A 19874-nucleotide genomic window follows, 5' to 3' on the forward strand; every position below is an offset into this window, starting at 1 on the left:
GTTTGGATTGTACATTCTCAATTATATTTACAAATAATAAATATAATAATCATATATTATATGACAATCATATTTTACTTTATGTATGTCTAAATATGGGTAGCAATGCTATGCAGGGGTTTGTGATGTTGTCTCTCTGGGTTTGAATTTTATATCCAATCATTATCTGTGTGGAGTGTGAATCTTCTCTCCTATTTTCATGGCCATATTATATCAAGGGCTACCCAGGGCAGTAGCCAAGGTCTCGGAGGGTCCTTAAAAAGGGAATTTTGTACAGCAAATTTGCTGAGTTTGTGCAGACCTTATGCACTGAATTGTTTCCTAACAATTCACCATACAGCAGGCTTAGGGAAGCTTTATTTTCCCCCAGCGCCCCATGATGCTTTGTGGAACTACAAAATCATTCCTAATTACCTAAAACAAAATAATGCACTCTTTACTTTAGTCCCCCATACCCTGCCCCCTCCTCCACCTTCCATCCCTCTTCTCTGCTGTGTACCTTTCTGAGTGCAAAAGACATTAAGTCAATGTTCATCTGTATTTTATGTAAGTCAAAGCATGGTTAGTCTGCTCATATTTCACAAATATAATTTCTGAATAAACTAAATGTTTCATTGTAATGCATTCCCTCCTTAACAATTCTGCAGCTAATTATAAAAAATACATAGTAAAACTTTAGAACAAATCACACAAAGCATAGATTATAATTATGGAAGGTAGAATAAGTGTGTGGAGCAACCCAATTTGGTAACTTTGTAGAGTGGAGAGGCAGAGGTCTAAAAATAGCATAAAGAATTAAACTAAACGGAATTGTTTTCCCCCATTACAGGTTCAGCAAAAAATATAACACTTGTAACCTTAACACTTATTTTCCATTTCATCTATTTAGGAATTATGTGTCAAGCCAGCAGCCTACAAAACATACTCGTTGGTTGAGGTATCTTTCCTGACACTGAAAATGCTCTTTAAAATGTTGATTTTAAAATTGTTAATAATAAAAAAAACATTAGAAATATGGCAGTTATGTACCATTATGTTCAATTAGAAAGGAAACCAGCTTATATTTGTTACAATGAAGTCTTTCAAAAATTCATTCATTCAATCATTTTCCACCACTTATCAGAGACCGAGTTGTGGGGACAACAATTTCATCAGTGAGACATATATGTCCTTTTACTTTGCTACACTTGCCAGCTCATACTGTGGGATCACAAGCAATTCCTAGGCCAGATATAATCCTCCCAGCGAGCCCTGGGTTTTCCCTGGAGTCTCTTTCCAGCTGGTTGTGGTTGCAAAAACCTCCACAGGATGGCTTCTTGGATGCCTCTGTATCAAATGCCTGAACCCACTCAATTGACTGCTGTAAATGTGGAGGGTTAGCAGCTCTATTCCGAGCCTCACTCAGATGTGTGTACTTCTCGCAGTATCTCACTCCTATCTAATACTTAATGGTTTTAATATACGACAACAGCAAATTAGAAATCTCATGTTCAAGAGTGAACCAACTGGATCCAGGGCAAAATATATTTTTAGGATACTGGACACTGGAGAAGTATTTAAAATATGTTGTTAGTGTACCCATTAACCAAGAAGCACAGGAGTGTGGTAGAAAAATCCATCTTTTTTATAAATGATGATACAAACTAATAATTAAAAATTAAAAAACACTAATTATGGAAGTATCTCTGGAGTAACACAATGTCAAAATTTGTGTGAGGTAATATAAAAGAGCAGTCTTTTGCAATTAAATGTCAGTGTTTTCCTTGAAATAAGAATTTTTCATATTGCTTTGAATAATTCGAACAATAATGTTTTTTTCTGACGGCCCTAATACTTATTGAAAGTCCATCCAGGAAAACCTACAAAAAATATCCAGAAAAGTACAATTTTCAAAAGCAAAAAATTATAACTATCTGTGTTAACATGTAGAATGGTTAATGCAGTATTTGACATTCCTGCTTTCTTAGAAATTTGCAATAGGGTTCAATAGTTGACTTTTCAAACCTTGGTTTCTGATGATTACCTGAGGCCTCATATGTAACGCTGTGTGTAGAATTCTCAGTAAAGCATAATGTACGGACAAAAACAGAAATGTGCATATGCACGGAAAAAATCCAGATGCATAAAACTGCGTACACCAAGTGCCATGCATTTCTCCTGTTTAAATCCCAATGAACATGAAATTTAACGCATGTGCATACACCTACAGTCCCACTCTGACTCCTCCCAGAATTTTGCATATTTTAATATGCAAATCAATATAAATATCATCTTCCATTTGGTGTTTTGTTTAAAGACAATAGCAATATCATGTGGGAAAAGAAGAATTTCAGCGAATGTGGATTGGAGGCATAGAACCATATTGCTGCTCACAGATCGACACCTCTCCTCTCAGTCTCACCCTTTCCCAAATCTTCATTGTGTGGCTGATCAACTTTATACCTCTGTAATTACTGCAGCTCTGCACATCTCCCTTATTCTTGAAAAGCGGTACTAATATACTTCTTCTCCACTCCTCAGGCATCTTCTTGTCTTTCAAGATATTATTATACAATCTTGTTATAAATCTACTGCCATCTCACCTAAATATCTCCATGCCTCCACTGGCATATTGACCGGTCAACTGCCTTTACAGTTTTCATCCTCTTCATAGCTTCCCTCACTTCAGCTAGCTTATCCCCAGTACTTTGTGATTTACTGTCTCCACTTCGTGCAACCTATACTCTTCCTCATTTTCAATATTCATAAGTCCTTCAAAGTACTCCTCCCACCTTTTCAACACACTCTCCCCGCTTGTCAGTAAATTTCCATCTTAGCCTTAACTAAGTTCCTCTGTCTCGCCAATTAGTGCAAGAGCTTTTCTCCTTCCTTTGTGTCCAGCTTCTCATATAGTTTGGTATGTGCCTTTTCCTTAGCCTTTTCCACCTCTTTTTTTTACCTTTCGCTGCATCTCTTTGTACACATGTCTGCTTTCATCATCTCTCTCTTTATCCCAATTCTTTTTTGCTATGCTTTGCTGTACTTTATGATTCCATAACCAAGTCTCCTTCCCTTCCTTCCTCTGCCCAGATGTCATACCAAGCACCTTCCTAGCGCTCTCCCTGACCAGTTAAGCTATGGTGTTCCAATTATATATCATATCTTTACCACCACCCAGCACCTTTCTCACTTCCTCTCTAAATTTCACACAATAGTCATCCTCTGCTCCCTTCTCCAATTTGCCCATTAAGATCTGCTACAATCACTACTCTTTTTTCTGTGAGTAGACTTTCAACCTTTTTGTCCAATTCACTCCAGAAATCCTCTTTCTCCTCTATCTCACATCCCACTTGCAGAGCATATGAGCTGATGACATTTAACATTACCCCTTTGATTACCAACTTTATGCTCATCACTCTGTCAAACGTTCTGTTCACCTCCAAAACACTCCTAACATACTCTTCCTGTGCAATTACCCCTACCACATTTCTCTTCCCATTCACACCATGGTAGAACAATTTACACTCACTTCTGATACTTCTGGCATTACTCCCTTTCCACTTGGTCTCCTGTATACACAGTACATATACCTTTTTTGGCTCTGACCTATTGGCCAGCCAGCTTTCTCCCTTTACCAGTTAAAGTGTCAGCATACAAAGTTCTTACTGTGAGCTCCACAATCTTTCCCATCCTCCTCTCCCATTGTCCTTGAATCCAGTTTCCCATTATTGTTCTCCTTCACCTTTTTGCCCAATAATAGCATATTTTCCACCAATACTCAGCTGGACAGCAGTTTCAGTGGTGGTTGTTGGTAATCTGGATTTCGACCAATTTGGTATTAACATACTGTGTCTCATCTGCATGTTTGATTTGGCATAGGATTTATGCCAGATGTTCTCCCTGACACAACCCTCCCCAATTTACCCGGGCTTGGGACCAGCACTAAGACCACACTGGCTTGTGCGACCCATGGTGGCTGGTTTAATAAAATGCTTATGTAAAGGTTTCAAATTCAATTTAGTTTATTTTTATACATTGCTTTTCACTGAGCGTGGGTACAGAGTGCTGTGACAACTTCTCAAGTAAAATAAAAATATGAAAAGGTTAGTCACAAGGAAAGCTAACTACTAGTATATTTTGTTTGATTGACTGTTTGATTGATTTTTCCAAAGTTGTTTATTTCCTTACAAGGCTAGGGGAACACTGAAAAAATGTACAAATAACAAGGACACATTTTCTCCACAATACAAAGTCACCTCACAATTATACCCTCTCATCCTAAGCCTGTTTAAAACTGCCAATCAACCTATCCTATATGTTTGTTAAAAAAGGATGAAACCCAAAGTGCCCAGTAAAACATGAGCAGAATGTGCACATTACACACAGGCCGTGTTCTACTTGATATTTTAACCCAGGACTTTGCAGAACTGAGACAACACTACAACTACCTATAAAATAAAACCAAAAATATCTTTTTTTATTTTTGCATGTAAATATGTTCAAATAATATTTGTGTATTTATTTGTTAACAGTTTGAAACATACTGCTAAGAGAGGTTTAATATAAACTTCTTGGATATATTTAAGTCATAGTTTTAATCAGAAATACTTCAACTAATAATAAATATGCCCATGATGGCAAAACAAGCAGAGAATGCCAAGGACACTCCATGTTTTAAAAGAAGATACTGACAATGAGGTTATGGATTGCATTTACGAGATTTAGTGTGATTTTCCATATACTGCCAAGTGTAAGATTATGCATCAGCCCTTATACATCAAGCTTTTTTCTTTATTCCAGAAACATGAGAAATGCACCCATGAATCTGTAAGCATATTAAGAAGCATTAACGACTAAACAGCAATTTATATGGGGCCTGATATTGGGCAGTATTTGGGACTTAAATAATCAGTGAATAGATTTTATCAAGAAAAATAGAGCTCAGGAGTTACAACAGTGTAATTAAAAATAAATGATGTAGAAACTACTACTACAGAAATGGTAGATGTTAAGGTTATTGAGAAAATGGATACTTTATGATTTTAAAGAAATATGTCCACAAGTAGGAAATAAGTTTAGAAAACATTATGTTTAGTACATTACTAATTATTTTAAAGTTACACATTTTTTGAAATTCGCCAAAATGACCCGTGCCCAATTAGAGAGTTCTACTAATAGCGTAAGTACTTCCAGTGCAAACACAGTTTATGGAAGAATTTACTATATGTATTTTAAGATAAAAATGAACCACCTGGCTTTTTTCATTCTGTCTGATAGCATTTGCTTCACTCATTGTTTTACTCACATATTTCTGATATATTCATTGTAATCCATTGACACAAAACTTTTTTACTTTTAAAGTCTGTCAGAACTGGTGTCTGTCCCATTAGCATTCCGACATGATACATATGAAAGTAAATTAATAATCATAAGGGAGGAGAAAGGGATATATCAAACTTCATTGTGTTACCTTGCATTCACCAAATAAAACTGAACGACTTTACAGATGCAGTAGCCTGGCCAATCAGCCTTGTTTCTCTTTTAAACTTATAAAAATATTTTAATTGTGGTGAAGTTTGCCTTTAGCACCCTCTGTTGTTTTTCCCCCACCTGGAGTTTGAACTAAGCCCCCTAAGTTCTTACCCAAGCAACCTCATTGGCTGAGCTAAATAAGAAGACTTTGTTTAACACCAACAACTAGTGAAACATAGATATAAATTAAGTAGTTAGTTCAGCAGCCACAGAGCTTTAGGGACATAGATTTGATTCCTGACCCACACATGGCTCATGTGGAATTTTAACGATCTTCTTGTATTTACATGGGCTTTCGCTGGGCTCTCGGGTTTCCATGAAGCATGAGGAATTATTTAAAAACATTGCATAGTGAATTTACTATGCAGTGTGAATAGTGTGCCGTTATACAGGTATAATACAGGAAGAGTAACACGTAAGTGAAAATGTAAAGATTCTCAAAGTAGAATGACAGTTTGTAGTAGATAGATAGATAGATAGATAGATAGATAGATAGATAGATAGATAGATAGATAGATAGATAGATAGATAGATAGATAGATAGATACTTTATTAATCCCAATGGGAAATTCAAAGGGGCAGCAACATGCTTACACAGTAACATATTTTTTTGTGTGCCACCTTTACCTATTGTTATTTTGCTCTTAAAATTCCATCTAATTATTTTGCTAAGTTGCTTTTGCTCTCTAAATTAACATTACTTTACATGTATAGGACAGGAACATATGCAATTACTATAGCCTGTTCTACAATAACTATAAAACAGTAGAAAATTAAAACATCTGAGTCAGGTAAATTATATTACAAAAGTGATCATTTTACAATTTACTAAATTAGAATTACTGTTTTTTTTGTAATTTAATCATTCCTTAGTGTTTGATTGATTTTCAAAAAACCAATTAGTATTCATTTGAATAATGTGAAACGTTGCCTATGTATGGAATGTGAATATTTGCTAGAAATGCCCATACTGCATTAACTGTTACCATGTATATATATTTCACGGTAAAACAAAAGAAGTAAAAGTGATGTGATATTATGTTGTGACAAAGTTTTCTTATGTTAAAGAAATCACAATGTGAAAGTGTCTGACCTTATATACTTCACTCAGCTTAATGAATCATGAGCATGAGCATGTGCATGGTGCTTTGTGTTACAATAAAGTTTAAAGGTATATGATTGTTTGTTAGTGGAACTTTTGTTTTTATACATCAATATTTTTCTAGATTTAAAAAAATAGATTAATATAATAATATTTAACATTTTGTTTTTTAAAATGCTTTATTTAACAGACTGAGGGTCTGGCTAACTAAAGCACAGGGGCCAGGGAGTCGAAAAGTTAGAAGGTAGGGTAGGATTTTATTAAAGAAAATGTGACACATACAAGAAGAGAAAACTTGTCAGGAGTGCCACTAGGGAAATTAGGTTGTTTCATGTACTGCTGTATATAGTGGATTCTTGAGGGATCCCAGTGTTAAAGAGGTATGCTAGAGAAAGGCATAGAACGAAGGGTACAGCCTCTCTTTACTTATGCCTGCAAAAGAGGGTTCTGGGGTGATAAAAAGAAAGGCAGGCAGCATAAGGGTTTTAATAGTTTTTTGGACACTGAGTTGAGTTGTAAAAAGTTGTTTTAAAGAAGGTCACCATTCCACATTTATTAATTACTCTTCATGGTACCAACAACTAAAAAAATATTTACATAACAAGTAACCACAGATGTTTAAAGTTTGAGGTGATTCCAATTAATTTGCTCAATATCATACAATGAGTAAAGGCTGAAATATAGACACCTGTTATAGCTTCATCAGGCATTTTAGTGTGGTTCATGAGCCACATTGTATAATTGAATACAGCACTCTAAAAATTTGAGCACATCAAAGACAACAGGTGCTCAGAGTGACTACACCATGTGATAGAAAAAACTTGTCTGATACGTTTTTCCACACTCATAATAGTTTAAATGCAGCTTCTTCCGTTTTCTTTCGTCAAGACATTTTCATTTTTGGATTCTAAACCTACAGTAATGGTGACAACAGGTGATGTTTAATAACAAGATAATATAAAGCATTTTCATTTTGCACTCCATACAATAAGCAAATGAAACTTTTACATAAAAGATAAATCTAGTGAGAAGTCAAGCAAAATGACACCTTTTATTGGCTAACCAAAATATTACAATATGTAAGCTTTCCAGGCAACTCAGGCCCCTTCTACTTGCCTGATTACATATTTTGGGACATTGCCACTTTTAGGCATCATGTCCTTTTTTAGGCATCATGTCCTGTATAAGATTACATCTTGCCTGAAGAAGGGGCCTGAGTTGCCTCAAAAGCTTGCATATTGTAATCTTTTTAGTTAGCCAATAAAAGGTGTCATTTTGCTTGACTTCTCATTACATTCATAATGGCGAACACGGTACAACAACCTAGTACTATAAAAGATAAATAAATTAAAATTAATAAATTAAAACTAAATAAATTAGAGTGATCACCTGTCAATTTAAATTAAAGAAGTATAACAAGAAATATTGTACGCAGTTCCTATTTTCTTTTGAAGTAGTCCATTCCTTATTTATTTCAAATGCTGATACTCAAGTATCACTTTTTACAAATTGTTGAACCATATTTGAACTTGCATTTTGATAGTAAATCTTGGTTAATTTTTCAATTCTATTAGTTTTGAGTTTAATTTAAATATGTTGAATTTATAGGATATATGTTATACTAGTGATTGCTTATTCTTTTTAATGTCAATTCTCACTTTTAGGATTTTTATGCAGTGTTGTATTAAATTGTGTTAGACATTAAAGATGAGGAAGTTTAAGGCTTATCATCAACATTATGTGTTTCTATCTCCTGCTGGATAGCAGAGTTCCGTACTTTTAACACCTTACCACATACCTAGTGGTTTCTGATATTTACAGCATTAACCTTCAGTTTTATTGCAAGCAAAATATTTTCATTCAGAATTTAATTACTTGAGGCTACTGTTTACTTTAACAAGTTTGCTGAGAAGATGGTGGATTAATAGCTAAATAATTCCCCTAATAAAAAAACAGGACAAAAAATATGCAGAAATGTATTTGCTGCTTTGAAAACATAGTATGAGCTCAGAAATAAATGCTGGTAGGTAGAGTAAGCAGGAAGTGCTGGTATTGCTCCTTGTAATCCAGTGATCTAATTACGTCTGTACAGAACAGGAGACATATGCTTCATTTGCATACAACAGCTAATGCAAGTCACCCTTGGTGAAACATTTTTTGTGTTGGTGTTAAAAGAATTGCCGACTGTAGGAAACTGCATCTCAGGGCTGTGAGAGCCACTTATACTGTTGAAGAGCCAACCTAAACCCACCCAGCCACTGAAATATTAATATGATAATACAGCTTGTTCACAGTTACCCACAGGCACTTTCTGGATATCATCTGTGGATGGATTACAATTGTGTCTTCAGTAAATATGTCCATGAGAAAAAAATTTGCTTTTATTGTTCAATTTGTTAACTAAGCCCGGACGTTTTTTTGCACATGATCACCCTACCAGAATCTTATTATTCTTCTACCTAAGGGCTTTAGAAAGATGAACAAGATCTTGCTGTCAAGAATGAGTTTCAAGAACAATGTGGCAATCCATTTAAAAAATTGTGTTAATTTCTCACCAATAACTAAAATTGATTTAAAAAAGAAATCAAAATATTTATACCTATATTTTGCAATAATTTCTAATATATTGCAACATTTCACTTAGCCATGTAAGGAGAGATATGATGTTAATCCAAGGCACAGATTTGTAAATCTAATGTACAAATAATATGTTAAAACCTAAATCCAAATCCACATACAATACCAATTACCTTTTTCCCTCAAAGATACAACTCAACAGTTTGTGATGCAAATTAGGGAAGTTCTTCATTGAGAAACATGTTGGCCATCAACTTAGAGGCCGATGAATATGATCTAAACACAGACTCAAGAAGAATTGAACCACACACAAACTTTGACTCTTACACTGGAAATACAGGTATGTACTATATTGACTTTATTAGTTCAATGTTAAGGGAAGCAGCGATTTAGATATCCTATTGCTAAGTACTATTTCATAATAGGACACAAAAAAAGAATGGATAAGAGATAAAATAAAGACAGTGCATATATCAAATAACATCAACTAATATGGATGATTTTTTTAATAAATATTTTACATGTAGTATTGTTATAATCTCATTAGCTTAATCTATTCCAGGGTCACGTTGACCTAAACCCATCTCAACAGCATCTAACAGAAGGCAGAGGCCAGCATCAGATATGTTACAAGTCCTTTCCGGGACAAAATAACCCTCCTTCTTATTATGGATCAGTTTAGAGTTGGTAGTTAAACTTGCATGCATACCTTTGTAAATGTGTGAGTAAAACCAGAACATCTATACAGAAAAAAAAAACCCCACACAGGAAAACGTAGAAATTCCCCAAAGACAGAGCCTGGGATGTGATTTAAATTCAGGTAGCAAACTACTGTGCCATTTTGATACTTGTTAAGATAAAAATTTAGCAGTAAACTGTAATTCAAGTCTTCTATTAATTAAAATTTTTTTAGTAAAAAATGTACAGTACATATAATATTTTTAAAGATATTTTAAAAAATATTTTTAAAAGCAAAACAGATTTCCTCAATTGACTACTGCTGTGTTGTTTTAATATAAAACTAACCAGCTGTCTAAACAGAGATTTCAGAAATCTCTTGGTATCCAATAAAATGCAGATAAGGTCCCATAGCTTTTTTAATTTTACAGAAGTGTAAGAAACTCCAATAATGTATTATGAATGTTAAAGGCCCAAAATTAGAATAATATAAAGCACAATAAAACAAAAAATGCTTCTGTTTATGTTTTTCATTGTTTGCTTTTCTGTTGTTGTTCTTTCTGAATATGCATTGCTGATTGGTTGTTTTTTCAACCCCAAATGACTGTTCAATTTGCAAATATCCTGTAGTAGTAAACTGAGATGATAAGCCTTTCTAACATTTGTGATTATACTGTATTTAAATCACGCCTCATAGGTTGAAGAATAAAAAGTGAGGAAACACATGATAGATGAGAGAAGACCAGAGGCCAAAACATAACTTGGGATGATGACTTAAGTCAAACAAACAAGTTAAAATGGATAGATTGTTTATTTTTAGAGCTGAAGAGTTGCATTAATTTGGTGAATATGTGGATATGTAAAAATGGAACTGATTGAGTTGAAATATTGAATTGTTTGGTGCACCTAAGTTAGGAAATGTTTTAAGCCGAAACAAAAGATCAACTACAATTGTTAACATACATTTTTTTTACATTTGGAGCAAAGGTGTTATATAAAATCTGTTCTTGCCACCTCATGCAATGGTTTTCTAATTTTCTACAATAACTTGGCTGTGATATAAAACTGACAGAAAATAAACATGTCATCAGAGTCTTGTAGGTGTTAATAGCCTTCCATAAAATATTTCTTGCTCAACTGACATGGATTTGGCCATGGCTCATATTAACAAGTTTATGGAGCAATAAAGTACTTTTAAATCAATACGTTCATGGTCATCAAGACTTTATTGACTTATATGCAGTACAGAGAAAGCAAAACAGATTAATTTTATCTGGATTCTTACCTTTTAAACACGGTTACTGGTTATAGTTGATATTGCCCCATCAGTAAGGAATAAAAAATTAATTATAATGAAGGGCTGTTGTTTTGTTATCATAACTAAAATTTTAAAATGGAAAAGCATCAGTATATGTTAGATGTAACCGGATGTTTTACCCTTGTAAGAGCCACCCACACTCAGAATATATCAAAAGGGTGTGTTTATACAATATAAAACACAATAGAGAGGGATAAGCAAAAGGGAATGTAAAGTATCAAAATAAACACAAGCAAAAAAATGTTCTGCTGCCACTCTATCTGTGAATATACAGGTCTTGAACCTCTCCCCAAGTTGCCTACTTCAGAGTTCTACCAAACTAGCCTTTTCCTTACATCCCATTTTTGCCTTTCTCCCTTTTAAACAAAACTTTGACATTTTCTAGTAAGCTTGTGATCAAGTTCAATTTCCAACTGTGCAAACATTTTTTACTCAGGCTTGTGGTGGTTTTAAACCCTTTTCCATAATAACTTTTGGCCTATGCACCTGTATTACTTCTGCTATCAGAACTGGTTCAACTTTTGCTACAATGAAACAATCAAACAGGGAGCAACGAATATACACAGATTCCAGATTTTTTAAATAAACCAAAAAAAATTACTTTGCCAACATGTAAATGGATTAAAGTGTGTTTGTTTTATGCAGTTAAAGCAGCATCAAGTTTTTTGATCTAATTAGAAACTTTATATCATTCATGTAGTTGGTGATAATGGTAGATGGGTTTCAGAAAGTTTCAGGAAAAGATCAATGATGTTAATGATTGCTTACTTTGAATGTACATGATTGCCAGTGATACACAGATCTACACAATGTAAGTGAAGGGATAAACAACTAAAGGAGATATGATGTAGGCAGAAAACATAAAAGAAGGAACTGAGGAAAAGTTATCTGAGAATTAATCCTGATCTAGTCTGGACAGTAATCAAACTGTTGTCCAGCCAATGAATTTGAAATAACTGGTTAAATTTTGTAATCAGCTTTCTAATAGCTGTAGCAAACAGACAAAGACAATGACAACAGAGAGAAATACATGCATAAGCAGTATTTTTAAAGGTCAAAAAACATTTTATCCTGGTATTGCATTGATATGACTAGCTAATGAACTGGTACTGCTGTATGATGCCACACATACAGTATTAATTGATGCATAGTTTATTTGCATTTAATTTTATATAATTTCTTTATTCAATGTGGTCTAATCATATAATATATACTTTGTTTTATTTCTTGTTTTTTCTAATGTTCTGTTTGAATTGTTTATTTACATTTTCATTATACCCACATTAGGTACTGATAGTTACTGAATTGCCAATGAAATTATACCTGATACTTACACTGGCCTTACTACCACAACAATGTACAAACTTGCTAAATCAGCTGTGCATTTTTTCTTTTATTTTTTCTCCTTTTTTTGTTGACTGTGGCATATGGAGTGGGCAGCCTGGAATAGATTTTGGCCTGTAAAATGTCTTCGGGGTGAATACTTAATGACCTATTGAGATTATACCATTGATGTGCAGTCACCTGAAAAGCTAATAAAGATGCATGCTTTTAGGGCAGGGATATAAGTATATGTTTTTTATAGTGATCAATTTGGCCAATAAATTTAGTTTTCCACCCCGAAATCATTCAACAAGCCACCCACTTATCTGGATTTAAAGGTCTGTCACCATTTAGTAAAGAATAACGTTTTGTTCTTTTTACAATAATGCTTCACATGACAGCTAATATCCAAACTTTGACATTTAATCCTAATATTAATTACTCAGTAGAGCATATTATCCTTTTCCATGAATGTCTGAATCTTTTAGAATGTGATAGGAAACAACAAAAAGACAGCATTTTCATGAACGTTTTACTAATATTAACATCAACACAAACTCTCATGGGATCATTGAAGTACTGATTAAATTTTCTTTAAATTCAGTGTTGTATTCCAAAAGTAGAAATAAGAGAAAATAAATGAGAACTTAGCTAATAATCCCTAAAGAAGCTGATTGGCAATAAAATAATTTCATTTTCAAAGTTCTAGCAATATTGTATGTTTGTAAGAAAACTGCTCTTTTTCAAAGGCCCTGAAGTAGAGCTATTTTAGCCATCACAGTCATTATGCAAATAAGTACGGTATTTTGTTATGTTTCTGATTTATTCATCTTGTTATTGTGGTACAAACTGTAGTTTTAAAACATGTCTCTTTCACTCTTTAATTTGCCTGTCCAAATATATGCTGGTAGATTTTCTATAGAAACTGAATTACATGTGTATCCTTGTATTTTTAGAGTGCATGCCCATGCCTGTGCATGTCCTTTCACAATGTATTATTTTCTTGCACAAAAGCTCACTTCATCCACTTTCACTGCTCCCTTTTTCCTTTAAGAGACTGAAAAATCTCCAGACCCTACCCTAACATTAGGAAAAAGGCAATAACCCTCTTTGGATGAGATGTCAATTTTTCACAAATCATAATCATTCACACACAAATGCTCAATTTATAATTCATGGTTAATCTAGCATACATATCTATGCAATCTGGAAGGAGCTAAGAATACCTAGAGAGTACAGTAGTAAGTTTAAAGTGTCTGGAATGAGATTAGAATCATGAGAAAGCAGTACTAACCACTGCACCATCTGCCACTCATATTTTGTATTTGTTTCTCCTAAAATGTAACAGAGTAAAAGAAACTAGAAAAGTGTATCAGAAATGGAAGCAAAAATAAAGGTGCCTAGGTTAGATCTACTGATCCATAGTATCAGACTAAATCATTTCTGCACATAACCTTCCATGCTTCTCTGAAAATGAAAAAAGGCATACTGATGTTGCAGGATTCCTTTTGAATTCAAATGTTGCTTTCATATATGACCAACGGACTGATGGACACATTGGTATATTTTAAACCACAGGGCTGAGAGTTTAATTTCCAACTCTAACTCACCATGATCAAATCACTTATTGTTCCTATTATGAGAAATGTGCAAAACAACTGTGAAGTATCCAGACCTTAATGTATGACTTTGAATAAAGGCACCAGCCTCATATACAGTAATTCATTTAAAAATATTAAAATTTGGAAGTTAATTTCACACCCTGCTCTATACAGTGTAGCCTTGTTATATTTTCTACAATAGCACGTTAATCCTGTCAAGATTAATTTTGAGGAAATGTTCTTGTTCCCATCTTATACAGTTACAGTTCAATAACCATAAAATATTTATACACTGAGCAGGTACTGTTACTCAAAATGCAGAACAGCCTCAATCAAAATATACTGTGTTTGCCCAGAATCAAAGTCAGAATTGAAGTGTATATTTCACATGAGTTTTGTAATACTATACATGGAATGGCTACCAAAATCTTGAGAAGTGGAGAAGAAGTATAGTAGTACAAAAGTTTCAAAAATAAATGGAATGTGCAGAGCTGCAAAAGCTACAAGAGTATGAAACTGATCAGCCACACCATGAAGATATGGGAAAGTGTGATGGATGCTAAACTGAGAGGAGAGGTGTCAGTCTGTGAGCAGCAATATGGTTTCATACCAGGAAGAGTACCACAGATGTGATGTTTGCTTGAAGAGTATTGATGGAGAAGTACAAAGAAGGTCAGAAGGAATAGAACTGTGTGTTTCTGGACTTAGAGAAAGCTTATGACAGGGCACTAAGAGAGAAGTTATGGTACTGTAAGTTGAAGTTGGGAGTAGCAGAAAAGTATGTGAGGGTGGTGCAGGATATGTATGTGGACAGTGAGACTGAGATGAGGTGTGCAGTAGGAATGATAGCCTGGTTCAAGATCAGAATGGCATTACATCAATGATTGGTTCTGAGACCTTGACTATTTGCAATGGCAATAGACAAGTTGACAAATGAGGTTAGACAGAAGTCTCCATGGACTACAATGACACTGACATTGTGATCTGTAGTGAGAGTAGACAACAGGTTGAGACGAACCTGGAGTGGTGGAAGTATGCACTGGTGAGAAGTGGAATGAAAGTCAGTAGGAATAAGACAGAGTGTATGTGCCTGAATGAGAGGGAATGTGGTGGAAGGATGCAAATACAATGAGCAGAGGTAGCGATGAATTTAAATACTTGGGTTTAAAGATCTAAAGCAACAGAGAGTGCATTAGAGAGGTGAAGAAGAGAGTTTAGGCAGGGTGGACTGGGTGGAGAAGAGAGTTAGGAGTGATTTGTGATAAAAGAGTCCCTGCAAGAGTGAAAGGGAAGGTCTATAAAACAGTGGTGAGACCAGTTATGCTGTATGGTTTGGAGATGGTGGCACTAACGAAAAGACAGGAGGCAGACCTGGAAGTGGCACTACAATTTTCACTTGGAGTAACGAAGGTAGACAGTATATTAGATGGACAACACAGGTATGACAGTTTGATGACCAAGTGATCCAGGCTAGATGGAGATGGTTTGGGTACGTGCAAAGGAGAGATGAGGGGTACATGCTTTGGTTGGAACTGCCAGGCAAGAGTGAAAAGAAGAAGGATGTGGTGAAGTAGGACATGAAGGCAGTCGATGTTGCAGAAAATTAGGTAAAAGACAGGGATAGATGGAGATGGTTGATCCCCTGTGGAGACCCCTAAATGGGGGCAGCTGAAAGAAGAAGATATAAAGAATGGCTATAAGAATACATTTTCTGAAAAGCATGATAGGTTTTCTTCTACAGGCCAGGTCTCATGAAGTAAAATGACAACTATTTTTATGAAAGTCTCATCTTTTCTTTCATTGGTACTTAGAATGTGTACAAATGCCAAATATAGCAATATCTTTATTGCTCAATCTTTAAAAAACACTGTGTAACTGATTGTATTTGTCTAACTAAACATGATGAATGAGAACAGAAATTAGCTTTTGAGGAAGAATTTGGTTGTACAGCTGCATCTGTTGTCATTTGAAAATGTTCTGCTAGGAACATGGTTGTAGATGGGAAGACCCAATGAAAGTAGCCTGAGGTTCAAGGTGGGAAACAACCCTGAATGGGGCTCCAGTCCACTCCACATAAATCTGTTTACACACTCAAACAGGGACAACTTGGAATCTACTGTTAACCTAACATGCGTTCTTTGGGATGTGAGAGGAAAGCAAGAGTACACAGAGAAAAATTCATGCAGATAGGTGGAGAATATGTGCTGTCCAGACAGACAACAATTGGGCATTGGGTTTGAAACCTATGCTGTTTGATCCTAAAGGCAAATGGTAACTACTGGTAAATGCTTCGGTGAAACAGAAGTATTGCAAATTGTTGTATAGTTTACAAAATTACACTGGAACTAACAGCATGACTGATGTGACACAAATTATCACCTGTAACACTACTTTACAAAGGCTCCGTGGGATATTTTCTGCTTGCATGCAAAATGTGATTATTTTTCATTATTGCCAGTAAATATGTATAGTGTAAAATATCTTAGCTATATATTATCTTGTATTAATCTTGGGAATTTAGATTGTGGAGGAGTCATTTGATTCCTTCAGGAGAACTGAGGAAGAAGATTTTTTTATCTTATAAAGGGTGCTGTTTAGACCATTGTTTGCCAAAGTACAATGGATACTTCAGAGGGTTGTGGATGCTTATGCCATAGTAGAAAAAAAGTGCATAACAAGTACGTGTTTTAGACACTGTTATACTACAATGAATTACCAGTGTAATTGCCAATTAGCAGTACCAAAGAGACAGCAAATGTTGAGACAGATAGAACATCCATCCATCCATCCATTTTCCAACCCGCTGAATCCGAACACAGGGTCACGGGGGTCTGCCGGAGCCAATCCCAGCCAACACAGGGCACAAGGCAGGAACCAATCCCGGGCAGGGTGCCAACCCACCGCAGACAGATAGAACATACATGACCAAATGGGAAATTGATTAAATAATTTAATTATTATCTCAAAATGGCTATTAAAACACATGGCTTGTCTGACTCTCCTGATTCTCCAGTGTACATGTTTAATGAACACAAAAAGTCCTTTGTAAAACCAATTTCATGTCATTCATGGTTAAAGGATGTTTACAACTGCATCTATGGAATGTAAATTCTTCAGAATGGTGTAAATGGTGATTCAGCAGAGGCAATACATTGCTGTATGGCTGATGAGAAATAGAAAGATTGACCAGCTGTTTTACTTTCGTGGATATTTATTGAGATGTCACGGCAGTTTGCCAGTGCTATTTGCAAATTTTTTGTAATGATCTCAAAGTATCTGTAAAGCTACAAGGGAATGAGGCTCTGAGGCCACTTTTGTGCAAGTACCAAGTACTTAAGGAGAGAGTTCTGTTTCCATTCTAAAATGTTTTTGAATTGACTTAAGCACAGCATAGGACATATAAAACCTCTCCCATTTCTGATGATTGGAAAGAATCTTCAGTCAGTCAAGGCCAAATAGGGATTATAATAAACTTCTTAAAATTGAAGTTGTTTACTCTTTCTTTCTACCTGCAGTTGAGGGATGGATTAAATGGCCTATATTGAGGAGGTTAACTTCAGATCTTTTTTCAGTTGGTGGTGGTTAGGTTCAATCTAAATTCTTAAGTAAAGATCTTAATTTATCAGTTAGTCTACTTCTGAGGCTTCGTTTATGTTAATTATTTGTGGACAATGATGGAAATAAAAGATCAGTAACAAGTGGCATTTAAGAATTTATATGGATCAGTATAATAAAACAAAATGTGATGTAATGGAGCAAGATATTTATTCTTTAATCAGAGTCAGTGAATTCATGTGTTAAATTTTTACCTCATTGGCTCAAGTTGTCCTAATTTTACTTCTATATATCAGAAGCAAGGCCTTGGGTTGCATCTAGGTTATCTGTCTTAGTTTCCAAGAGAGGCTGGTGAGAAGCATGGAGGAAGCCATTTACTTAGGGCTCTTATTGTTCATTATACAATTACAGACCCCGGAACTAGCTCCAGGTTTGGTTTATCTGAAGACTGTATTTACCATACTGTATCCTGATTTGCCTTTGAATACAATACTTCCTCTAAGTAGATGCATCTCACCTGAATCACTGAAAAGAAAACAGAAGGAAACAGAAGGATGGTAAGTGAACTGGTGGTATTCACATGAGGATAGAAAAAGTCCAATCAGGCTGACACTGTCTTCTATCCTGCTTTCAAATATTCAGTCACTGGACAACAAACCGGATGACCTCAGACTTCATTGGATAACCCTGTGAAAGATTTGGGACTCTGCAATTTTTATTTTTACTGAAACATGGCTGCATAATAACATACCTGATGTGGCCATTCAGCTGGACGGACAGAGCTGCTTTAGCAACCGGTGAGATTCATGGAGGCGGTCCTTGTGATTATGAGAAAAACAAATGGTGCAGAAACACTGCAGTAAAGTCAAGCCACTGCTCTCCAGTGCTGGAATGGCTGATGGTAAAGTGCCATCCTTTCTACCTATAACAGGAATGTATGGTTATTTTCATTCTGGCCATTTAAATCCCTCTGGGAGTTAATTCTCAATAAGCTTTCATCATATTTTACAGAACTGTTACATAGATGCAAGCTGCATCTTTGTGCTTGTATTGTTGTGGCTGGAGATTTTAGTCATATGAATTTGAAGACGATTCTCCACAACCTTTATCAATGCATGAACTTTCCAACCAGGGGTGAGGACAAACTAGACCTTGTTTTTAAAAATAATCTTGCAATGCCTACAAAACACATTTTGTTTTTTCTGATCATGTTTCCGTGATGCTACTGCCTGCATAAAGAACACTGCTGAAATGTGTCCATCCAAACGAACTTTCAGACAGGTTGATGTGTGGCTACCAGGAGCTGTTTCAGCCCTGCAGGACTGTTTGGTCACCCAGACTGGACCATGTTTAAAGTAGCTGCCACTCATGGCCAACAGATTAATTTAGAGGAGTGTGCATCATCAGTCAATGGCTACATTAATAAGTGCATAGATAATGTAACTGACTTAAAGACCATCAGAACATGTGCAAATCAGAAACCGTGGGTAACATTGGAAGCATGCACACTGCTAAAAGCCTGTAATGCTGCCTTTAGATCAGGTGACAAGGTAGCTCTTAAGACAGTGAAGGCAAACCTATGTTGGGTCAACAAAGCAGCTACATGAGAGTATGGCAAGAAAATCCACTGCCACTTTTCAGGACACCAGAGAGACACAGTGTATGTGGCAGGGAATTCAAGCCATTATAGACTATACGTCCACACCACCTGTTTGCAGTGGTGATGCCTTCCTTCCAGATGTCCTAAACAACTTCAATGCATGGTTTGATGCCCTGAACAACATACCTGCCTGGAAGTCCATCCCTCTTCAAGAAGAACAGGTACTGTGCTTTTCCAGTGCAAATCTGTTGCATCAGACTACATTCCTTTTCGAATGCATAGGAAATGTGCAAATCAGCTGTTGGATATCTATACAGACATCTTCAGTATTTCCCTGTGGCAGGCAGTCGTCCTCTGTCTTTTGCCTCAATGACTATTACCCTATAGCTCTCACACCTGTAATCATGAAGTTCTTTGAGAGGCTAGTCTTAGGCCACTTGAAAGTTTGTGGGTGACACAGTGGTGATGGGTCTCATCGGCTTTGAAGATGAGTCAACTTACAGAATGAAGAGACACCGATTGGTGGACTGGTGCAAGTGCAACAATCTGTCTCTTATTGTGGACAAGACAAAAGAGATGATTGACTTCAGGGAGGCCCATGCTGCCCAC

General features: G+C 35.6%; 1 protein-coding gene across 1 annotated transcript in view; it reads left to right on the top strand.

Annotated features, from left to right (window-relative positions):
- LOC114653397 (piezo-type mechanosensitive ion channel component 2) overlaps positions 1–19874 on the top strand; it is a 558353-nt gene that overhangs the window by 218477 nt on the left and 320002 nt on the right. The gene's annotated exons all lie outside the window — the stretch shown is intronic.

This window comes from Erpetoichthys calabaricus, chromosome 6, assembly GCF_900747795.2.
Source record: "Erpetoichthys calabaricus chromosome 6, fErpCal1.3, whole genome shotgun sequence".
NCBI lineage: Eukaryota > Metazoa > Chordata > Cladistia > Polypteriformes > Polypteridae > Erpetoichthys > Erpetoichthys calabaricus.